An 8,432-nucleotide genomic window follows, 5' to 3' on the forward strand; every position below is an offset into this window, starting at 1 on the left:
GTCCAAACAAGTGTTGCTTTGGCCTTTCCAAATTTCCCATAGTATTTGACTGAATTTGCGCTTATGTCTGTACTTTTAGCAGGGCAGTGTAGAGACCTTCAGAGGGGCTGGTGCCTAAAGTTAAAAAGACGCATGTGGAACAGAACTGAAATTTTTAATCCATGCACCAAAATAATTATAACCTACTGAATCATAGAAACCCACGTTTAAACAGACAGTAGTCTCGTTCACTCCAGCTTCTGTCTGACTTCTTTTTGCTGTTCTCAATATACATGCTTACTTTGGGTAACATCATTAGAAGACATGGGATTGGTTTCCATTGTTATGCTGATGATACCCAATTATATATCTCAACTAAACCAGACGAAATACCTAAGTTGTCTAGACTAACTAATTGTGTCCAGGACATAAAAGATTGGATGACCAATAACTCTCTTTTACTAAATTCAGATAAGACCGAGATATTACTTATTGGCCCAAAAATCAGTACACAACAGCTCTCACAATTCAGCCTGCATTTAGAAGGATGTACTGTTATTACCAGCTCGACAGTAAAATACCTGGGCGTAATATTAGACAGTAACTTGCCCTTTGAAAATCATATTTCCAATATCACAAAAACAGCCTTTTTCCATCTTAGAAATATTGCCAAACTTAGGAGCACCTTATCCGTATCTGATGCAGAAAAGCTAGTTCATGCATTCATGACCTCCAGTCCAGACTGGACTATTGTAATGCATTACTAGGTGGTTGTCCTGCATTCTCAATAAACAAGCTTCAGTTAGTCCAAAATGCAGCCGGCAGGGTTCTCACTAGATCTAGAAAATATGATCATATAACCCCAATATTATCATCCCGACACTAGCTATCTGTTCAGTTTGGAATTAATTACAAAACAGTATTACTTACTGTAGGAAATATTTAATTCTTAGTGTGTTTCATGATATTCTGTGTGCGTGAGAACAGATTGTGTTTCTTTTACCATGACACAAGCTGCACTTTCAATAAACAGATTCTATAGTAGTTTATGTTAAAGGTCGTAAAACTGTTGAACGCTCGTAAATGCAGAGCTACTCCTAAATTTATGTTCTTCCTTACCTTATCTGTTAAAAGCATTCCAGACTGGATGTAAACATTCCCACATCCACCTTTTCTTTGGTTCTTTGTGTGTGTGCGTATATATACTCCTGTCTCCCACAATAAACTTTGAACGTCTCACTGAACACTGACTTGTGTGCTTCATTGAGGGGTTCCCTGAGCTCAGGCGGGACAGCAGAATACAGGCGGAGCACTGAGTAGACCAAAGGGGGTCTACCAAAATTCAAGAAATCCTTACACTTACATAAAGGCTTCAAATGGTTTAGCTCCCACATACCTAACCAGTCTTCTGATACGCTATAATCCACCACGCTCCTTAAGATCACAAAACTCCGGAATTCTGGTAAATCCCAGAATTTCAAAATCTACAAAAGGGGGCAGGGCATTTTTATATTTAGCTCCAAAGCTTTGGAATAGCCTTCTAGACAGTGTTAGGGGCTCAGACACAGTTTCTCAGTTTAAAAGTAGACTCAAGACGCATCTCTTTAATCTGGCATAAACGTAATTCATCCAATAACCTCATACTCCAGTAGATCTATCCTGAATGACAACTACGCTAATTCTCTCCATCTTTTCTGTATTTTTCTACCCATCCCGAGGCATCTGGAGATTGTGCCAGCTTTAGTAGACAAAGGCCAACCCTGCAAGGTTCCTGAGGCATCCAGAGAAGGACCAGCTCCAGCTGGATTCTGCTTTATGATGGTTGGAGATACACATGCTGCTCCTGTGCTTCCAGTGATCCAGACCCCATCTGCCCTCTGCACCTACTGACTCCCTATGCTGAACTGGACTTCATGTTAATTTAAAGACCTTCTGTTATATTGAACTTTCACCTGCATAACACACATGATGTTATATAATTTCTATCTGTTATCACCCAAATGTGGATGGGTTCCCTGTTGAGTCTTGTTCCTCTCAAGGTTTCTTCCTACAGTATTGCCATCTTAGGGAGTTTTTCCTAGCCACCGTTTCCTTACTCATCAGAGACATTTTATTCATCATTCATTAATTCATCTCATTATTATCTAGACACATTTTTCTCACACATACACACACACACACACAAAAAAAAAATAATAATATATATATATATATATATATATATATATATATATATATATATATATATATATAAATAACTTAACATTGTTAAAAGTGCTATATAAATACAATTGAATTGAATTGAATTTGTCCTGGATTAGTTTCTCTCTCCATCTCCTCATCTGACCTAAAACACTTTTCACCAACTAGGCACAATTTTCTATTTTTTTTTTTTATCATTCTATTAACCATAATTAACATCTCTTGAACCTAATCAATCAGCCAGCTGTTTTATTTATAAAACTGCACAAATCTGGAGCTAAAACCACAGTTTTTTTTAAGCAGAGTTTTCACACCAAACATTTATTGTTTATTTTATTACCCTTTAGTGCTCTTTACAGCTCTTTACAAGGGCATGTTTGTTAATTAAAAATTTTGCACAGCGTGCTGAAAAATATGTGCTCTTCTGGTAACTTTGTCACAATTCCTCCTGCAAAACCCAGGAGCCATTTTTTTTCTTTTAACTGGTCTGTCATGTAAAACGTTGCTTTCTTTACAGCCATGCATATATTCTTCTGTAATGTTATTTAATTATAAACATTTATATTATGCACTGTATATAAAACAATTAAAGACACAACTTAAACTTAAGACATCTACTGAGGCATACAGAAACAAAGCATGAGTTAAAGCCCTCTCTTGCTTTTCACCATGCTGCACAGCTGTGCTGTAGCATGCACGTTTTGAAAAAAAAAGTACATAAAAAATACATGTGATGCTGTTGCAAACCATTCTAAAAGGTTATTGCTTATTATTTGTCAAAGAAATAATTTTTGCGGCTCTTTTACAGGCCACAAGGGACATCAGGACAGTGAGCGCTGAGTGCTTTCCAGCCCAGATAAATTAGGGTGCCCCATCCCCTTTTCACGCACACAGGGGCTGCTGAAAGTGGCCAGTGTTCTGTTTGCCTTGACAGGTCAGAGCAAGAAGGTTTTAAATGTGTGCACGTACTGTAAGCCTGCCGTCAGACAGGAAACAGACAAGGGAAAAAGAATAAGCAATAAAGAGCAGCTCCCTCCTAAGAGGAAAAAAGTATCCTGCTAAATACAGTGGAACCTTGGATTACGAGCATAATTCGTTCTGGAAGTGGGCTCGTATTCCAAAACACTCGTAAATCAAAGCAAATTTTCCCAAAAGAAATAATGGAAACTTTAATTATTTATTCCCCAGTCCAAAAAAATAAATACATAAAAATAATGAATACAAAAATATAAAGTAAAAAAAAAAAAATTAAATGCACTTTTAATAAATAAATCCTAATAGATAAGTGTTTCTGTTTATTCACGCAGGCGCTCTGTGTGTGTATGTGTGTGTGTGTGAAGTGAGATTATGAATTAGGCTTCTCTTTTTCATCTTACACAGTAAACCTTTCTCCCCTTTTATTTGAATTTTACCCAAACACACACACATTAACAGAAAGACTGTTTTGTCTGAAAAATTAGCAAAGAACATTGCTACTGACACTCGCATAAGCGCATACTAACGGAATCACTGCTGTAAAGTAAAAAACAAACAAATGAACCTGCACTTTACCTTTGAAAAGAATCGCGACAGAACAGAGAGTGTGTGTGTCTGAAGCCAAGACGGGTGGGGGAGCGGGGTGTAAAGGCAAGAGAGAGAGAGTGTACAACATAACAACAGAGAGGGAGAAAATGGATCTTTAACCTCTCTAATGAGACTTTCTTTTGCTTTACATGCACAACACGTGTGTTATAAAGAACAGTACACACACACTGTACACACATGCTTACAAACACAAAATAAAATAATGTTTTACACACACACATGGTCACAGTGTTATAGTTAACAGTACACACATGCACAGATGTTAATTATACAACTAAGAGATGCGCACTAAGACCCAGCAGGGGAGACAGTTACCCACAATTCCGTACCACAAGAGAGAGGCAAACAATCCAAGGTTCCATTGTCCATAAATTCTAGCATCCCATAGCCAGGGGCGGTTCTAGGGGAGGGCCATGGGGGGGCACTCATGGGGTATATGATTGCCCCCCTCTGGTGACCCAACAGCAACCAGAGGAGAGAGAAGCACACCACTACTTAACCACGACACATCACTGTTTATGGTGTGTATACAGTCACTTCTAATTTTTTTAAACATTAATCTAATAACATATTTGTGTGATTATTTTTGCATGACTGATTAAGACTGACTAGCAGACGTAAATAGTAAACAGATAAATGTTACTTTATCAGTTGTTTTTATGAGTAAATGTGCAAACTTCTGTTCTCAAAAATACTAAATTATTTTCAGGCTCTTGTGGCAGTGCTACATTTAACTTAATACTACCTATATTAGCGCACAGGGCATTGCTCATGATTTAAAAAATCATGCCTAATGTTTTCTAAGCCATTATATATTTTTTATTTAATCTGATTTCCCCTGTATAAAGGACTGTATACTTTAGTGTGCTAAAATAGAACAACTTTAAGTATGCTTAATACACTTAAGATATATGGCTGTGTGTGTACTAACGTACATACCTGACAGTAATTAATAAAGTTAAATTATATATTTAATATATAATAAGTACATTGCAGCTATTTTTACTGTGTTACAAATACATGATTAATATACTATAAGTATATTCTTATTGCAGCAGTAGCATGGTGTTATACTTCTGGCCAATTTCAAATACTAAAAAAGATAAGATTTAGCAACAACGCATTAGACAATACATTTTATAGTTTAAACTATGTACTTAATTACAAACTGCATAACGCATGAAAACATGAAATTTACCTTATGTCGATGTTATAAAATACTAGCGATATGAACCAACGCACGCAATAATGCAGCTTCCAGCCGTGAATTCAAACCTGAAGAGGAGTACTGGGGAGCCAATCAGAAAACAAATTTGCCCGCCTCCAGTTTCTGATTGGCTGGTATTGCCCCTACTCTAGTCTCTGGTTGGCTGAAATAGTTGCAGAGTTATAACACTGCTGCAGTTCATATGCGAGTGTACAGCAGCTTTATGATACTTTGCGCACGGAAGAGTACCAGTCAGTATCTGGTGTGGCCACCAGCTGCTTGAAGTACTGCAGTGCATCTCCTCCTCATGGACTGCCTATTGCATGTCTTGCATGATTATGTGTGCATATTCTCTCCATGCTTTGTGGGTTTGTGTAAAAAAAATGGTAAAAACTAGCTCTGTTCTCAGCAACCTGTTTCAGTGCATGTTCCTTTAAATGCTTATGATCTCTGCTGAGCCCGCCCCCCCAGTTCTGTGGGGCATGTCTTCACAACACACGTGGGGTATAGCCACAGGAGTGTAGTCCAGTGCGGGCAATGCTTTGGACTGCATTACCCACAAAGCATTGCCCACAACGCAGTGCGGGCAATGCTTTGTGGGTAATGCAGTCCAAACTGGAAAACGCTGGAATATAGAGCCTGAGCCTGTTTTCTTAAGTAGTTTTTGGTTTAATTTAAGTACGGAACCTACCCGGAAGTTTGTAATATCGCCTGAGAACACAGAAATTAAAAGAATGGACATGCATCGACTCGATTTGTCTTTCTCATCACTGCATGGGCATGAATTAACGGGCTGTTACGCTGCCGCGAGCAACAACAACAAAAGCGGAGAAGCTTACTGAGAGAGATACGGACGCGATGTGTTTACTGATGTGTTTACATGACTTCTTAATCTTCGACAGACATCGTTATAAACCATCTAACGTAACAAAGGTAAGCATAATATAGTTTTCCGACTACGTACACAGTTTGCAACTAGACAATCACCTTAATGCATTGTTTATTATAAACGGGCTATTAGGGATTATATAGAGACGGATGTACATAGAGAAGAAGCCATAACCATGTTCTATGAGAGTATAAGTTAACTTACACTCAGCATTCATCGTGATTATTAGAAAAGGCGATCTGCAAAGAGTCATAGTAAAATAAATTACACTCACCGAGCCTGGTGAAGATAAAGCAGGAACACGAAGTGTTAGTACAGATCCATTTTTAGGAGCAGCTCCGCAGCAAATTGACCCGCGTTTATAAAGCAGTCTGGTCAAAAACGATTAGCGCAAACATGAATGCATTTAGGTAGATCGGTGGGGACGGTAGCTTTAAAAACTATATTTCAGCCACTGTGTCCTCAGCGGCTCAGATGTCGGTGGTGAATGACGCCTGCTGTGTTCGCTATTACACCCAACAACTGTACATCACACTCGCTTAGGCGACATTTTGCTCCAGTGGCGAAAAAACTATGGCCGACAGCTTCTTCTCACTCGGGGCGGGTCTTTGCTAAAACACCAGTGTCAATCAACTAGTGTAGGAGCGGCCTCTTGCGGTGTGGCGTCACAGTGACAGGCATTTGCGATTGGCCTGATTTCAGAAGGGGGATGTTACTGTAATAAATGAAAAGACGCACTCTCCTAACACACAGTTCAGTCCAAACAGCTTTAAAAAGTGCATGTAGGCCCGTATGACCCCTTTAAATGCCTACTTTCTGTAAGCTGTTAAGGGCTTAATGACCATTCCACAGGTGCATGTTAATTAATTGATTATGGTTAATTGAACATGCATGGAACACATTATTTAAACCCTTTACAATGAAGATCTGTAAAGTTATTTGGATTTTTACAACATTATTGTTAAAATACACAGTACTGAAAAAGGGGTGTTTCTTTTTTTGCTGATTATATAACAGACAAGCATTCTGGATATTTAGGAGCAAAAGCCCAGGTGCTTTAGCACCCTGAGCCACATTCACAATATATTCACATTCACAGTATATGTAAACACTGTTTATACCATTATCCCAAAGGGGCAGATTTAGGTAATTTTTTAGGCAACACTGACTTCATTTATAAAGTGGATGTAAAGTATATGTAAATGCTGAACGTATACATGATTTTAAATGTATAATTTTTTATATTTTTTTAATTGTTTAGTAAACATTCTGAACATAGATAGCCTTTTAAAAATATTGTATGTACAGTATTGCATTTTTTTTTACATTACTTTTACGTCAATAATCTATTAGCCTCCCTTGTTTTAATTGCTTTGTCACAATAAGACAGATTTTTGAAGTGAACAATATTTATATCTGTTTACTGGATTTTATTATTTACTTTTGGCAGCTGTAGCTGAAGAGTTCACACTGAACCCACAAACCTTTGACAAAATGATGTCCTTGACCAAAAGGGAACTTTAAGCCTTGTTTTCCTCGTCCAAGTCTACATTGGTCTTAACCTTGACAACATGCCAGGTCTTTCTGCAATGTTTTCTCTTTTGCAGTGTAAGAAACACAAATGTTTGTTATTCACTCAAATCAAAGTCCAAAAGATCTACCATATGTACCCGCTGGACAAAGTTTAACAACACAAGACATGGAATTAACCTTTTTAAATTTTAAAAACAACAACAACTGCATTAAAAATGTTTACTAGGCAGTTTCTAAACAACAACAATAACAATAACAATGACAACAACAACAAACTTTGGACATTATAAGCATTATAAGCATTTCACTGCATATCGTTCTGTGTATGACTGTGTATGTGACAAATAAAATTTGAATTTGAATTTGAATATTAGATGGAGACAATCTGTGTTTTGTGTGTTTTTGTCTCCATGTTCCTTCCTACTTTTCATATTTTCTTAAGTGAATCCCCAGCAAGGTGGCTGGTGTAGTGGTTAGCACTGTGGTCTCGCACCTTCAGAGTTGATGGTTTATTTTTTGCACATGGATTTTGCATATTCATCTGATGCTTGGAGGGTTTAATTCCACAGTCCAAGGACCTTCAAAGTAGGCTAATTAGCATTTCCAAATTTCCTGTAGTGTGAGTATTTGCATGCTTATATGCCATGCAATAGACTGGCACACTGTCCAGGATGTACCTCATGCCCCGAGTTGCTTGGGGTAGGCTCCAGTCTTTCCAGGACCCTGATCAGGATAAGCAGTAGTGACAGTAAGTACACTTCCACTATCGTTGTTTTTTACTTTTACTACCTGGCATTGTTCTTGTTATTTTTGTTTTTGTTGATTTATTTATTTATTTATTTATTTGCGTATTTATTTTTGCTCTTCTCCTTGCATTAATGGAATGCTTGTCTTGTTCGGCTTCCTCATCAAGGGCAAAGATATTTATAATTTACATATATTTCCTTCCATTTTTCTCATTTCTTCCCATGATGTTTTTAATTCTATAAAGCTGATTTGCGACAACAACCATCGTTAACAATGCTATATAGATACATA

The sequence above is a fragment of the Clarias gariepinus genome, chromosome 1 (genome assembly GCF_024256425.1).
Source record: "Clarias gariepinus isolate MV-2021 ecotype Netherlands chromosome 1, CGAR_prim_01v2, whole genome shotgun sequence".
NCBI lineage: Eukaryota > Metazoa > Chordata > Actinopteri > Siluriformes > Clariidae > Clarias > Clarias gariepinus.